The sequence below is a fragment of the Melitaea cinxia genome, chromosome 6 (genome assembly GCF_905220565.1).
Source record: "Melitaea cinxia chromosome 6, ilMelCinx1.1, whole genome shotgun sequence".
NCBI lineage: Eukaryota > Metazoa > Arthropoda > Insecta > Lepidoptera > Nymphalidae > Melitaea > Melitaea cinxia.
Window position 1 is genome coordinate 5710011 of NC_059399.1, and position 16223 is coordinate 5726233.

The following is a 16223-nucleotide window of genomic DNA, read 5'->3' on the forward strand; positions in this document are numbered from 1 at the left end:
TAATTTATAAGCTACGGTAATTGCTTACCATCAGGTGAGCCGTACGCTTGTTTTCCGATCTAGTTATATTAAAAATAAATGGTAACAAAATAAATTATATTGAATCAAAATTCAATTAAAATTACAAATTAAAAATAAAAATTCAATCAATTAAAAACTTAATATAAGGACCTTTAATTAAAATTAAAATTTCGAATTTCACTGTTCTTGATGTCTTATTTTAAGTTAGTAGGACAGTTGACTGCTGGGAGCATGTAGTCCACAGGAGCGCAACATGTAGGGATAGTCCAGTCCGCCTACTATCATTCTTAGGATTCTGTTGGGGCTGGCACGCACCCGCCGCACAAGTCACGCACGCTGATGCATTGTGGCCCAGAAACAGCACATGCACACGCGCCTCCGCGAACATGCCAGGTGCATTGCAACAACGGGGCAGACCCATCAGCACCCTAAATGTGTTGTTATATTGGACCCGAATAATCTCTCCATAGGCTGCTAGTGTAGAAGTTGGTACAGTAGGCGCCAAACAAGCAGTTAGCGAACCTACGAGCTATCATATTTGCTCTGACTGATAGAGCCCTTCGTTCCCGTTTAATATCAGCATTGTCTTTGAGGTCTGCAGTCATATGTGTTCCAAGTATTTAAATTGTCTCTAGATTGTATACACCCATAATATACCTTATATTATGGGTGCATCAGTATGTCCGCCCGATTTAACCAGTTTAACAACATGCATGCTATTGAGCGTCTCAATCAGTTCTTTGACAGGAAGTGGGCTGGTCATCTTTGTCGCAGGACTGATGACCGTTGGAGCAGACGGGTCCTGGAGTGGAGACCGCGTCTTGGCAAACGCAGTGTGTGACGTCCTCCGGTCCGTTGGACCGACGATCTACGTAAGATTGCCGATGTGGGCTGGAGGATGGAAGATTGCGGAAAACCGGGATGTTTGGCGCGAACTTGGGGAGGCCTATGTCCAGCAGTGGACTGCAATAGGCTGAGCTGACTGACTGACTGACTGACTGACTGACTAAATGAGTTTGCTACAAAACTATTAAAGGTTCAGTTAGTACTGACTGACATGACTGTAGGTACCTATATCTAACGCGCCACCTGCCACAATACCAGCCATCACACCCGGTTGTTTTTAGGCTGGATGACACAGAAGAAAATAAACGGCCAAGTACTCCATAACAATCACATTTTTCTTTAATTAGTCTCAATAACTAATGCCTCTCCCAGCAACTCGAAAAAATACCTTAAAAAGGAGGACATAGAGAAAACAGAGAAAAACTGCTATCATTACTTCCTCTCCATATAAATATGAACTAGAAGAGACTATAGAGAAAATGAGGCTTGTCGATGAAAATAAAAATAAATAAATAAGGGATGAAAGAGCTAAAGAAATCTTCGAAAAAACACTAGGAAAAAGTAGAGAGGAATAAAAAGAAAAAAGTAGCCAAGACCGGATCATCAAGAGAAAACAGTGACAGTGATGTTGAAAATAATCCTTGCTTGTACTGCAGTTGTCGTTACTTAGAGTCAAATGTAGGTTAGGCTGCTTGTTCTTCATGCGAAAATGGGCACATTGCAGCTGTGTTGGAGTAGAGGACGAGGATAAAGATTCAACGTTTACGCGTGAATTTTGTCAGTAGTAATGGGTTTAGGTTTAGCTGTACCCCATATTGCCTCTAGAGATACCCCATCTTTCCCCCCTTAAGGGGTAAGATAAGACTTATCATACTTTTTGACCATTACCAGTACTTTTATTATATATAAAATAAACAATTAAATTATACTACAAAGGTTCCCAAAGATACTTAATTATTATTAAAGAATGATTACTAAGGGTGATTATTAAATTAAAAGATTTTATAATGATAACATTGTCAGTTTTATTACTCATCAAACGTTCAACACTCCATGTTGCCCACTACATTCATTCAAATAGCAAAAAAAGAATCGATTATTCGACATAAAAGAGAGAATTGCATAGTGACATTTTATTTGTAAAATATATTTTTTTAAAATTTTAATGTCAATAAGCTAGTTGCTGTGTTTCAAGTAATTAATTTACGAATAATTAGGGTAAATTATTGTGAATTGTAAATATGTATAATGATTAATAAACTTTGTACATAAAGAAAAAAATGTGTAATTTAGAGTTTTACCATAGTAAATAATAAAGAAATAATTTGTACATTACACGGATTGCTCTCGACTTACCTTCCTTCTTTTGGCCACATGCCAGCTCGCTTTATAGCTCCATTGTGAATCAGCTCCGTCAAGCATCAAGCTTATTGAATTAAACTTTCTATATTAAACTCTTCATATTACGTAAAAGACTGTTTTACTCTTACCACTAGAATAAGAAAATCGTTAATTTTAAAATGTCAGTTATAGTATTTTTGAAATTGAAGTTTTTGGTATCAGGGAAAAGCGATAAAAGTTGAATATCAATTGCCTTGAGTTCTTTTTAATAAAAATGCATTTACTACTGGAAGAATCTTCAGAAAAGTACTGGAATGTGTCTCCAAGGCATTTTGCAATGCAATGAAACGTTTCAGGCTCTGCAGCAATGTAGGTACGACGAAACATTGTTTTAGCGTTTAGTAGTTTAATATCGCAGGTCAAAGCGTTCTCTTTGAAACGAGGCTAGGCATTTCTAACAGAGCGTACCTGATAAGTGTTGGTATTACTGTTCGCCTGCTATATCGATTATTCTTAGTAATACACATTGTTACTTGTAATAATGTAGTTTATAGATAACCAAATGCTAAATATAAATAATATGGATTTTACTTTGGGTTACTAAATTGAAATGAAATCATTTTCATAAAACATTATTCAGTACGATGTTTATGAAACAATAAAACAGAAATAGAGTTGTGCTGTTTTGTAATATTTTGATTATTTTAATGCTATGAAAAATATTTTGTTACACACAGCTACTATACTACTAAATTTTACAGTCTCTATTTTTATGTAAGCATAATTTTTAGGTATCTGTCAATACGGTCATTAAAACATTTGTATGCAAAATCGTACCACTATTAAAATTATGTTTCACCTATTATATAAATTTGTTTTATGTTCTGTACATTAGTTACGATAAGCTCTATTTATCTCCTTCAACTGTCTTTCAAAAAGTTTGCTTACTTCAGTTTACTTGACAATTAAATATTAAAGATAAAGTGGATCAATTAAATACAAATTGTATCAATAACTACTAATCGTAAAAAATGCATACGTTGATATTCGTGATAATCTTATTGCTATAGACGTATAATATATCGTTAAATTACTCTAAATACATTAAATTTTATGTGCTAGGACCTAGGTGGTGGGCATATCAGCCTATTGCAGTCTACTACTGGACATAGTCCTCCACCAGTTCGCGCCAAAAATGACGTGAACTCATGTGTTTTGCCCGTTGCGTTGTCAGATAATCTTTAGCTTAAAATCTAGAGCAGCCCTACTGGGGTAGTACCGAGACCCTATAGAAAATAGCAGTCAAATAATTTTGCTCTCATAAGTAATGTTGCGTTCCCGTTATAAGTAAGGTAACTAGAGCTTCTGAATATACTGTTAAAAGTGGGGTTTATAGGCTACGGTAAACTGCCCACTATTAAGTCGGCGCATTAGATTGCTTGTCACTCTGGTGGTATAAAAAAGTAGTAAAGTTTCTGTTATGTCATTATGTAATATTTTTGGCAATTTATTAAAATTATCAAATCTCTCTCTTATAAAGAAATAAAATATAGTTTATATTTTAGCGATAAGACTGTTTACCTAAGGATTGGTCAAGGAGCTTTATTCTTGCTTTATTGAAATGAAAGCAATATATACAAATAAAGAAAAATATAAAACTACGGCCTTTATATCAACATTATGATTACTAATTTACTAGTAAAGGTGTCAGAATTCGTATCATTAACAAAGGTATATACAGGGTTACAGGAAAGTCGACCTAGATCCGTTAAGGGCGTGTAGTACACACCATTTCTGAATGATTTCACTATGGAACCCCCCATCCTAAACTTAACCGTTTTCGAGATATTCGAGTTTTAATTTTTTTTATGAAAATGCCCAATTTTTCGGCTATTGAATTGAATATTTTGAATTTTTTTGACTCTTATGATTATTTTTTGGTTTTTTACATGAAGAATGAGATGCTTAATGACCTCAATGACTAAAATTGCACATAAGTTAAATAAATAGGTCGTTGTGGACGATCGAAACTTAAGAAAATAAGTACAAATTATAAAAAAATATTTTTCTTTTCTGGATATCTCAAAAAATTATTATGGCACTTGCTCTGCAGATATGCTTAAAAACATCTACATTTTATCAGCTATCCAACGAAGTATAACACTCTAGGTTATTTATTAACCTCAAAGGTGAAACTTAGTTTCTAAGGCTACATGGCAGTCAGAATAAATAGTGCTTATTTAATTAATTTGACTTAAGTTCAGCACCATCATCATTACAAGATCGTCGGTGATTGTAGTAAGCTAAATGAAACAATAAATCAGTTCAAAATAACATTTATTCACCTAATGCTTTTGAAGTTCATGTTCCACGTGTCCACCTCTATTTCGCACACATTTTCTCATTCTTTCACGTAGTCCACTTTTCACTACACCAATGGTTAATGTTCTTCTTATGTCGTCTTATGAGAACTTCCACTGACGATATGGGGTTGGCCTCACTGTAAACGAGGCTCTTCATGTGCCCCCATACATAAAAATTCATGGGGGTCAGGTCGGGACATCTGGCTGGCCAGGGTAAAGGCCCACCTCGTCCAATCCATTTGTTAGGATAGTTAGTGTCCAACCATTCCCTAACGCTTCTTCTGAAATGAGCAGGGCAGCCATCATGTTGAAACCACATGTCCCGCAGTAATTTTAATGGGAGATCATCTAGAAGGTCACCTAAGTCACCTCTTAAGAAATTTTCATAAGTATCACCATTCAGATCTTGTTTTTGCACATTATTTTTCTCACTCTCACCTGCATAAATCTTAAGTTGTCTCGTTCACACGCACCGGATTAACTTGAAGGACAATAGCCGACCTACGTTAGACCTACTACCTGAACCTTTTCAACTATAATAATAATAATAATAATAATACACTTTATTGTACACCAAAAACAGAAATAATACATATCAAAGAAAGAAAGAAAATATTGACAATATATTCATTAGGTACAAAGGGCGGCCTTATCGCTAAAAAGCGATCTCTTCCAGGCAACCTTAGGGCAAAGGAAATGGTCTAGCGTCAGCATAGGTGTACAAGTTACTACAAATTTGTTATAAATATTCAAATAATTAAACATATACATACATACATACCTACATACATAAATAGATACATAAATACATACATACATACATAAATAGATACATAAATACATACATACATACTGACATATATACATATATACCCACGTACATGCAGACATACATGTAAATACATATATGTTTATATAACTATGTTTTTTTCTATGAGTTTAAATACAACCCTAGGTTGTTATACCTCATTAGATAGCTGATAAAATGTAGATATTCTTAAGCACATCTGCAGAGCAAGTTCCATAATAATTTTTTGAGATATCCAGAAAAGAAAAATATTTTTTTATAATTTGTACTTATTTTCTTAAGTTTCGATCGTCTACAACGACCTATTTAGTTAACTTACGTGCAATTTTAGTCATTAAGGTCATTAAGCATCTCATTCTTCATGTAAAAAACCAAAAAATAATCATAAGAGTCAAAAAAATTCAAAATATTCAATTCAATAGCCGAAAAATTGGGCATTTTCACAAAAAAAAATTAAAACTCGAATATCTCGAAAACGGTTAAGTTTAGGATGGGGGGTTCCATAGTGAAATCATTCAGAAATGGTGTGTACTATACGGCCTTAACGGATCTAGGTCGACTTTTCCTGTAACCCTGTATATATGGCAATGAGATTCCGTAAGTGTCAATCAACTATAGTACCGACTCGAGTAGAAAATTTTACGCAAAGGACAACCGTTTAAGTATGCAATTTATAAAAGTACACGCCAGAATTGTAAAAGTTTTTTCGTTACATTTTTCGTATACGATGCGGGCGTCTTATAACGTTAGAATTTCACTCGTTTTGTGATACACCTCAAGCCACAAAGTAAATACAACGTGTTAAGGAAAATCTTTCTTGAAGCTTGAAATTTTAAGCACTTCTAAAATCTTAAGAACTTTTTTTAGTTGTATTTTAAATAAGTAAATTAACATATTTATTGAAAATTAATAACAACAAGAATTAAGTTACTTATCTTAAGACTATTTTGCGCCTTGGCACAACAATATGCGGCATTGTGGCATGCTACATATTGTGACGTGTGCCATCTTGTGGCATGCTACAAATTGCGGCGGTTGAGGTATGCAGTAGTGAGTCCACAGTTTTGAAGCGTCATGGTGTAAAATTTTAGTCCGCCTACTTTATTGATTAAGATAGGGTTGAATTTCTACAGAAACCGCAGAATATGGCTGTAACAGAAAAATTAGTACCAGCTTATTTTGTGTGTATTAAAAATAATAAATAAATATATTAATAATAGAAAATAAATAAATAAATTTGACGACTCGTTGGCGCAACGGTCATAGCACTGGTTTGTGGCTGCGTTTGCAGTTTAACATTTGTAATGGCCATACAGATATTTGCCGTGGTCTGGGCGTTTGCGCTTGTGTATTGTGTGAGTTTCCGGACCCCCGACACAGGAGATAATCCTACCGGGAGCCGTTTAGTGTGAGGCGTTTATTATTACTATTTATTTATAACATATTTCTAAATATTTTAATTACACCACTCCATGACCGATTTATCTCATTTTATAAATTCTAAAATAAATAAGTATAATCAAAACATAATCTAGAAACCAGTTTGACGCATCAAAAATGTCGCACAAAGCCCATTCTGCTCGGATTCAAGCTGCGACGTCTGCCACATGAAGCAAGGTGTTGCCATGCCACAAGGTTCTTGTCACAATGTACGAAATTTTTTATGCGGCAAAGCCACATACCACAATGACGCACGTATATCAGCTTTTAGAAACAGACGATAATGGATGTAGGTATGTTACAAACAAATGTCCAGACGGACATATCATTGTCCAGCCAAAACCTACATTACTTAATGATTGGTTTAGAGAGAAATGTTAGTTCCATCGGTTGTCGTAAGCGCTATTTGACAGATGACAGTATCAAACGGATAGAAGTTTTTAATATATTATACTTCTTTACTATCGAATTTTATTATATTTATGGCTTATTTGTATTAGCAATTTTAAATCTAAAAGTTGTGGTTTCCTAATTGAGACGAAACATCTCCCAATGACGTATTCTACCTCCCCTACTGTCAAAGTCTATTCGTAACTTATGTACAGAATACGTTTTATCCACAACGGGCGTAACTGGCCATAACAACTTATACAGGCCATATATATATAATATTAGCTGTGCCCGCGACTTCGGCCGCGTGGAATTTAACAAAAAAAGTTATTTTTCGCATCGCATAGTTATAAAATAAATAAATTTCTAAAATAAAAATAGCCTAAGTAACTCCTTATTACATCAGTTATCTGCCAGTGAAAGCTCCGTTAAAATCGGTCCAGCCGCTTTAGAGATTAGCCGGAACAAACAAACAGACAGACAAAAATTGTAAAAAATGTTATTTTGGTATATGTATCGTGTATACATCCATATGCATTTAGTAAAAAGCGGTTATTTTAATATTACAAACAGACACATTTATTTGTAAAGATAGATAAATATTATATTTAATTTATCTTTTAAATTAGTGAAATAGGGGATAAAAATGTGTACCAAGTCAATCTATCATTTTTAATTATATTAAATATTTACACACATGCTACAGCTGAGAACAAAAATTGAAGGCAGTCCTAGTACGACATACTTAGTCATTGTTTCGAAAAACTTGTTTATAGTTTATAAGCAGTTTAAAAGTTATCTTATTCTTGGAATTAAAAAAATGACTTAATGTATTATGGTAATATTGTTATTTTTAATAATGATTTATTTTATAGACTAAGTTGTCTATGTTAGACAAAATTTTAATATTTTATTAGAAGGAAATACGCTACGACATTTTAAAAATGAAAAGAAAAGAAGTTCTTTTCATTTCATTTCATTCCTGTTGCATTTGGACTGGTCTGTAAAAGAGAATTGTATATCGTTGAGAAATCCCGTGTACTTCCAAAGTAAAATATTTTACATTCTTACTAATGAAAGTCAGAGAAATCAATTCTTGTGATCATCGTCATGACTTTTATTTATGTCATGTGATTATGACTTTCTTGTACTTTCCTGTATTATGAAAAAACTAATACAATAATTTCCTTTTCTAAAACTAAGCGAGATCCAAACTATTGTTCGTAGTAAATAGTCGAACATATAAGAAGTTCAGCCACTAATTTATTTCTGACTATAGATATATATAGGCTAAAATAACAAAAAAATATATTTATAAGGTATGAATATAAATAAATTAAATCACATATAATGTGTAGAGTAATTGTGTCTATTCTTTCTTTTTCAAAAGCGTAATGATTTTTATTGAATTGATCTTTTAACGTGACAAACAATACACTAATTAATTAAAAAAACTGCATTGTAACCGCTGCAAATGCATACTATTTTTATACCTACTAACAAACAACCAAATAAGCGTACAAGCGTTCGAACCACCTAATAGTAAGCGGTTATCGTAGCCCATAGAAGCCTGCAACACCAAAAGCATCGTAAACGCGTTGCTGACCCCTGACCCCAGGAGCTCTGGCCACCTTACAATAATAATTGAGAGAGAGAGTTGAGGACTTTCCGTAAGGTTTGACTTCTCCAAATCCCCAAGCAGACTTCCAAATTTCATAAATTCTCTGTATTGAGGAGAAGAATTAAAGCTTAGTTCTCCCCATTAGTAGACGAGGAGATGTTTGCATTGCATATTTACAAAACAACAGATTTCTTCATTGAAACAGGCATTTAGTATAAGGTTTTTTTATTATTATTATTAAATATGTTGGAGCAGTAAGTGTAATTTATTTCAAAAAGTTTCGGAAACAGATGTTAGTGGCAATGCATGAAAATTAAGTTATACAAACTACGTTGTGGCTACCATAGATTTATACACTTATATACTTGCTACTCTTGGTTTCTTTTGCAGTGAATGTAATCAGCGATATTCCGTTTTTCATTTTAATTTTTAATTTATGTTACATACACATTTTATTATTTCGGTACTGCTGTGTTCTTTATTGCTTAAAATAATTTCTGATTTAATTTTTAAGTAATTTGAAATAATCAACTAAGGTGTATTAAGTATAAACGATTAGTACCTTTATGACCGAGCTTGCGTTGTTTTGTTTGGTAAATCGTGTTTTTGGGAAATCATATTTAATTATATTTAAATTACATTTAACAACGCTAACTACTGAAGTAGCTTTAGTTGTTGTGTCGTTAAAGCAACTAGTTGCTCCCAATTAAAAAAAAAGTACTACTCGCCAATAGATATCCGAAAGAGTTATATTTTTCAGTTTATGTTTAAGTTGATTATCGATAAAGAGTTATTGATTGATATTTGTACCAAAAGATCGCCTAAAGGATAAAAAGGTTTGCAAAATATCGGTTTCTTTACTAATGTAATTGCTACCGTATTCTTTTTATTTAAACCTCGACGTTGTTTACGAGTATATATATATATATATATTTAAATACACTTAGATACGAATTAGATGCGTTTATAAATGGCTCCCAATAATAGTTTTTCTCACAAAAGAAATAACATGAATCAAAATTTTTTTTATCGGACTGGAGACATCTGGACTCGAACCTGGGTCTTTGGGTTTCGGGACCGCTAGATTTACCACCTGAGCTATTATAACCTTGTGCATATTGGCGAAATTCACCAGTATGGTAGCTAAATTTTTTTTCACCGGCTATGAATGATTCACAATGACATTACATATACCCTGTAAGGTTCATTCACTATTTTACAATTAAAAGATTACGAAACATTCAAAATCATCATTTTAATTTTTTTAAGAAGCTATTTGCCTACTTTTGTCTATATAATTATATAACGCTTTGCTAGTACTTGCATCTCCGTTCGCTTAGAATATAATAAAATTGGACGTTGATTCAAACTTTGTTTACAACTTCTTTAGCCTTCGAATTCAAACATACTGAAGGAGTATTCATTACTCATCTCAGACGAAAAAGATTTAAGTAAAGAGAACTTTCAAAGGTCTCTAAGACAAAAATTGTATATACGAGTACAAACTAATGGTTCCAAAATATGTATTAACCAAAAGATAACACGTGGTTCAATAAGTCCCGAGACTAAGTACTAAAAAAAGGTCTTTTTTATAAAATTAATTTTTATTCATCAACATAGTCTCCTCGATACAGTCCCTCCAACGCTTTTCTAACTTTTCTATCCCATGTGTGTAGAACGATTTGTCTTTGGCTTCAAAATAAGCCTCCGTTGCTGCGATAACTTCACTATTTGAGTCAAATTTCTTACCCTGAAGCATTTTTTTGAGGTCTGCAAACAGCCAGTAATCGCTGGGGGCCAAGTCTGGCGAATAAGGGGGATGAAGAAGCAACTCGAAGCCCAATTCGTTAATTTTGGCCATCGTTCTCACGGACTTGTGACAAGGCGCGTTGTCCTGGTGAAACACCACTTTCTTTTTGTTCATGTGAGGCCGTTTATCCGCAATTTCGTACTTCAATCGCTCCAATAAGCACATGTAATAGTCACTATTTATATTTTGCCCCTTTTCAAGGTAGTCGATGAAAAGTATTCCATGCGCATCCCAAAATATAGATGCCATAACCTTACCGGCCGATTTCTGAGTCTTTGGACGCTTCGGGCGGCTTTCACCAGCCGCTCTCCACTCCGCTGCCTGCCGATTGGATTCCGGAGTGAAATGGTATATCCAGGTTTCATCCATTGTTACATACCGACGTAAAAAATCCTTTTTATTATGATTCATTAGCGCCAAACATCGCTCTGAATCATTGATACGTTGTTCCTTTTGATTAGTTGTAAGCAAACGCGGCACCCACTTAGAAAAAAGCTTTTTCATGGCTAAATTTTTATGTAAAATAGTGAAAACACTACCAGCTGAAATCCTCACTATCTCGGCTATCTCTCACACTTTTACCTTCCGATCTCCCAATACGATTTTGAGGACTTGGTTAATATTTTGTTGAGTCACTGCTTCATTTGGACGACCTGAGCGTTCCCCATCATTGGTGTCCATGCGACCGCGTTTGAAGTCGGCATACCACCGACAAATGGTTGCTTTAGAGGGAGCTGATCCTGCATAACATTTTATAAGCCATTGCTGTGCTTCAACGGTATTTTTTCCCATTAAAAAACAATGTTTTATCAACACGCGAAACTCGTTTTTTTCTATTGTATCGAAATTACAACCGTAGCGTCACTTAAATGTTTCAAAATCAATAATTTTATTGTTCTATTTTTAAAAATTTGACACATATTCTTGTATTGATAGCCAGTACTTTTTAAAAATCAAAAGAGTTTTTAATATATGCGCCATTTCCAGGTTAGTCTCGGGACTTATTGAACGATCTAGTAGATTAAACGCCTCATATTCTTAAAGTTAAAACAATCCATAGTCTTTTTACATAATTAACTTTAATTTTGTCATCTGATAATGTAACTGTGTATGTAGTTAAGTATATACGTATTTTATATTACTAATTTTGAATGTATATATTACAAAATAAGTTTATGGATTTGTTATTATTTTTAGAGTAGGGAGTATAGTATAGTATTAGTATCGTACTGTGTGGCTACGGTACTAAAGAATATAGCCACCCCCTCTCATCCCGTGGGTGTCGTAAGAGGCGACTAAGGGATAACACAGTTCCGCTACCACCTTGGAACTTAAGAAGCCGATCGATGGCGGGATGACCATCCAACTGCTGGCTTTGAAATACACAGGCCGAAGACGTCTTCGGTGCGACAAAGCCAGCCCTGCGGTCACCAACCCGCCTGCCCAGCCTGGTGCCTATGGACAAAACACATGAGTTCACGTTATTTTTGGCGTAAACTTGTGGAGGCCTATGTCCAGCAGTGGACTTTATAGACTGTAATGATGAGGGAATATGGAGATATTCCCTCAACCAACCCGCATTGGAGTCCTATACCTAGCAGTGGGATGTTACAGGCTGAACCGTAATTATAGTATATACAAAAGTTACATTAAAAATAATAATAATTATTTAGAAGTGTTTTCCGATGTTTCAATTGCTGTTTCAATTTCTTACACGAAGCGTAAGCGACAAATTGGGCATCTAACTCAACGGTTAGCATGTCTATAAAGAAATTACCAAAGGCGTCTAGGAAGGTTTGTATTGATGAGTAAACTTAACTATCTCCATTTTTGAAGAATTTTACCAGGAAACGAAAGTTCCAACAGGAATTTTCAAAATGGTTAAAGCTGTTGCTGTACAGACCGGTTGGTCTATACAGCAACTTTAGCACATGAATCTGCTGTTTTATTTCAAAGGAATGCCAGGACGGTTAAGAATCCGATGAAGACGAGCAGATTTGTAGACCCTTTTGATGGTGGAAGAAGAGAATTTCTCTTATCTTTAAAATGGCAGAAAATCTTAATCTGCTACAAAATGGATTTTTTCAATTGCAAAAGGACTTAAGTGAGGCGGTCAAAATAATAGTCTGTCTTAAGTTATGTGAAAGAGTATAAAGAATAGCTTCAAGCATGGCGATAGCTTCACCATAAAATACTGAGGATTCATGGGGGTATTTAAATTGCAGATTATTCTGTCAGAAGAAATCCTTTAAATCAGTAATGCTACTTTCATATTCCAATAATGAAAAAATGATAATGAGTTGAAATTAAATTAAGTATTGAAATAAAATGAAAATCAGTATCTCGGATGATTTAAAGCGAGCGAAATAAGGACACAGCCATCTCAAATTGCTCGCAAGTGTTGCATTCCGCGTTAATTTATATAATTAATTCGCTTGCGAGTGACAATTTTTAATTATATACGGTTTCAAAATATACCTGTACAGTTTACGCGCGTTTACTTTTATTGATTCTGACGAGTTCACCAACAAACAAGGTTATTTCATGATTAAACTTTTTTATACCTTCATAAATTATACATCTTCAAGAAAATATCTCATATCTAATGGGTATGTGGCACGTATTCACTGATATATACAAACTTATTTGTATTTGTATATTTTTATAAAACGAATTTTCAATACATGTTAAAAATAATAATTTACATCTTTAACATTACGCTTCGATTATTAAATAAAAACTACAGAAATGAAAGCGTGAAGCCCCTGTTTTTTTCATTGTAGAACAAAGTTACGCTACTTACTTACTGGAGCTAATTGTGTAAGATTATATATTTTTTAGCATACTAGCTTCTGCGTGCGACTTCGTCCGTGTGGAACAGAGGTGCGCGCAATACTTGATCATTATTTTGCTGCGATGTTATTTTAAAACTGCGATATCTCTTGAGATACTAATTGAAATCAAATTATGTAAAAAGGCTATTTTGTTTTAAATTAAATACTTGTGATGAGTAACGTATTTATTTAGATAAGGATTAATATCATGTTTATTTAAACATCTTCACAAATAATGCATTATATTAGAACAAACTTGGTTAGCATGTAAAAGGTTATAGTGAGCTAGCCTTAAAAGATAGATATATGTTGTTGCGGACTTTTTTTGGAACTTTTACAGAGGATCAATTCTGTGATACATGATTTTTGCGAAACTTTAACTGTTTTCACACCGCACGCAGCGGTAGCTCTCAAAAGGAAAAAGGAACCCCCGATTTTGAAACATTCTTCATTGGTGCTCCACTCTTTTTGGTCTTAGCGTGATGATATATAGCCTATATATAAAACCTTCCTCGATAAATTGGTTATCTAACACTAAAAGAATTTTTCAAATCGGAGCAGTAGTTTCTGAGATTAGCGCGTTCAAACAATCAAACAAACAAAAATACGAAAAAAAAAGAAAATAAAAGAAAAACGAAAATTATAAGAAAATATATATATGTACAGTTAAGTTTAAGATTTTTACGGGAAGTTACTTTCTACAGAAAATAAATTCCCGATACAATATTCACAAATTAAAGGTATATTTTTAAAAATGTAAAACGTTAAGGTACATTTTGAATATGAACACCTTATTGAAATGCTGAACTTTAATCAGTCATCGCACTTCCCCTCTTATGTAAAACTTCTATCCTACAGGTGACATGTCGGAACTCGTGGTCTGCAGCGAAGCGTAAATGTTGTATAACAGTTGACGACTTGCACGTAGCTGTTTCCTTTCACCTGTAGTAATATACATACACAGATGTCTAAAACGAGGCAATCAGAAAGTTTGTATGCGCAATAATAAAATGACTTTTAGAAGTTACAATAAATAGCTTTGTTGGTATTAAAAGTAAAAGAGTTATTATAAGAGTTTTCTGTTAGAAAAATGGAACATTAAGCGAAAGCCACAATATTTTTTTAAGCAGCAAAGGCTCCAATTGTTCCAATGTATTCAGGCTAAGTTATGTAATTTCTGTAAGTTTAGTTAGATATTTCTACTTATAAAAGTTTATTTAATTGCTCTAAACTTTCTAAACATTACAGCTATACAGGTAATAAATTGTGGGCTTCTTTTTCTTTTAATTTATATACCGGTACACTATATAAATATTTGTCATCATTACAGCCTATACAGTCCACTGCTGGACATAGGCCTCCACAAGTTTACGCCAAAAATAACTTGAACTCATGTGTTTTGTCCATACGCTGGGCAGGCGGGTTGGCGACCGCAGTACTGGCTTTGCCACACCGAAGACGCTGCTGCCCGTCTTAGGCATGTGTATTTCAAAGCCAGCAGTTAGATGGTTATCCCGCCACCGGTCGGCTTTTTAAGTTCCAAGGTGGTAGCGAAATTATGTTATCCCTTAGTCGCCTCTTACGACAACCACGGGAAGAGAGGGGGTGACTATATTCTTTAGTACCGTAGCCACACAGTACACAGTTGTCATATATATTTGAAAGAAGAATAAAAACAATTATAAAAGTAATACCACAAAAACAACACAAATTATGAATGCAACAAAACAATGTAGATTGACTAAAGATAAAAAAACAGCTTGTATATTTAAGCAAGATAAAATTTTAATTCCTAATAGAATCAACTTAAAGAGAAACGAGGGAACAACTGCCACTAGTAAATATCCAGAAATCCAGACGCGAAGAAAATATTATTAAAATGCAGATGGTAATTTCTGAGTCCGGATGGGTACTCAAAAATATCTGTTAAACAATTTCGTTCTTGATACACTTTGATGGATTTTGTTTTTTATTAATATCCTAAAAATATTAGTATATTTTGTGTAGGAAATTCAATCATCTATCAAGATTATCGTTTGCTCCACACGTCGTCTTGGATGAAGAGAACAAATTTTAGGTTATATATGGATAAAATATTTTTTTCTGTGATATAGAGTTTCTTTTTTTATTTAAACGAAATATTGGAATAACTTTCTTTTAATATTCTTTATAGTTTACTACAAATCCCTGAATTGCTACAAATTGTATTACAGAAACGGATTCCTTGCCTTAAGACTTTATCCGAGCGGTTTGCATTTACGTGAGATGAATACCTTTAGTGCCTTGTCTTTTTATTTATGTAATGTCTAATGATATTACATAAATACATAGTATAAAAAAAGTTATCTTTATGCTTAGATTTTTAAAATTACGCAACGGATTTTAATGCGGTTTTCTTTAGTAAATAAATTGATTCCTGAGGAAGGTTTATATGTATAATATAGTAGAGAAAGGCTGGTAGTTTTTGCAACCATGCGAAGCCGGAGCGGGTCGCTAGTATACTATAGAAATAAAAACATGTATAAGAACAAAAATTGTATTTTAATACTAGCGGACCCGGCAGACGTTGTCCTGGCCGGAAAGCAGCTACCAAATTTGATAGCTTACATACCGATAGCAGCGCAACCTACCTGACCCAATTAAGATAAAAACTACAATATCTTCCAAGTTAGACAAAATTACAGATGCTTACAAAATTTGATAAAAATTGGTTCAGTAGTTTCGGAGTTACATACCGATAGTAGCGCCA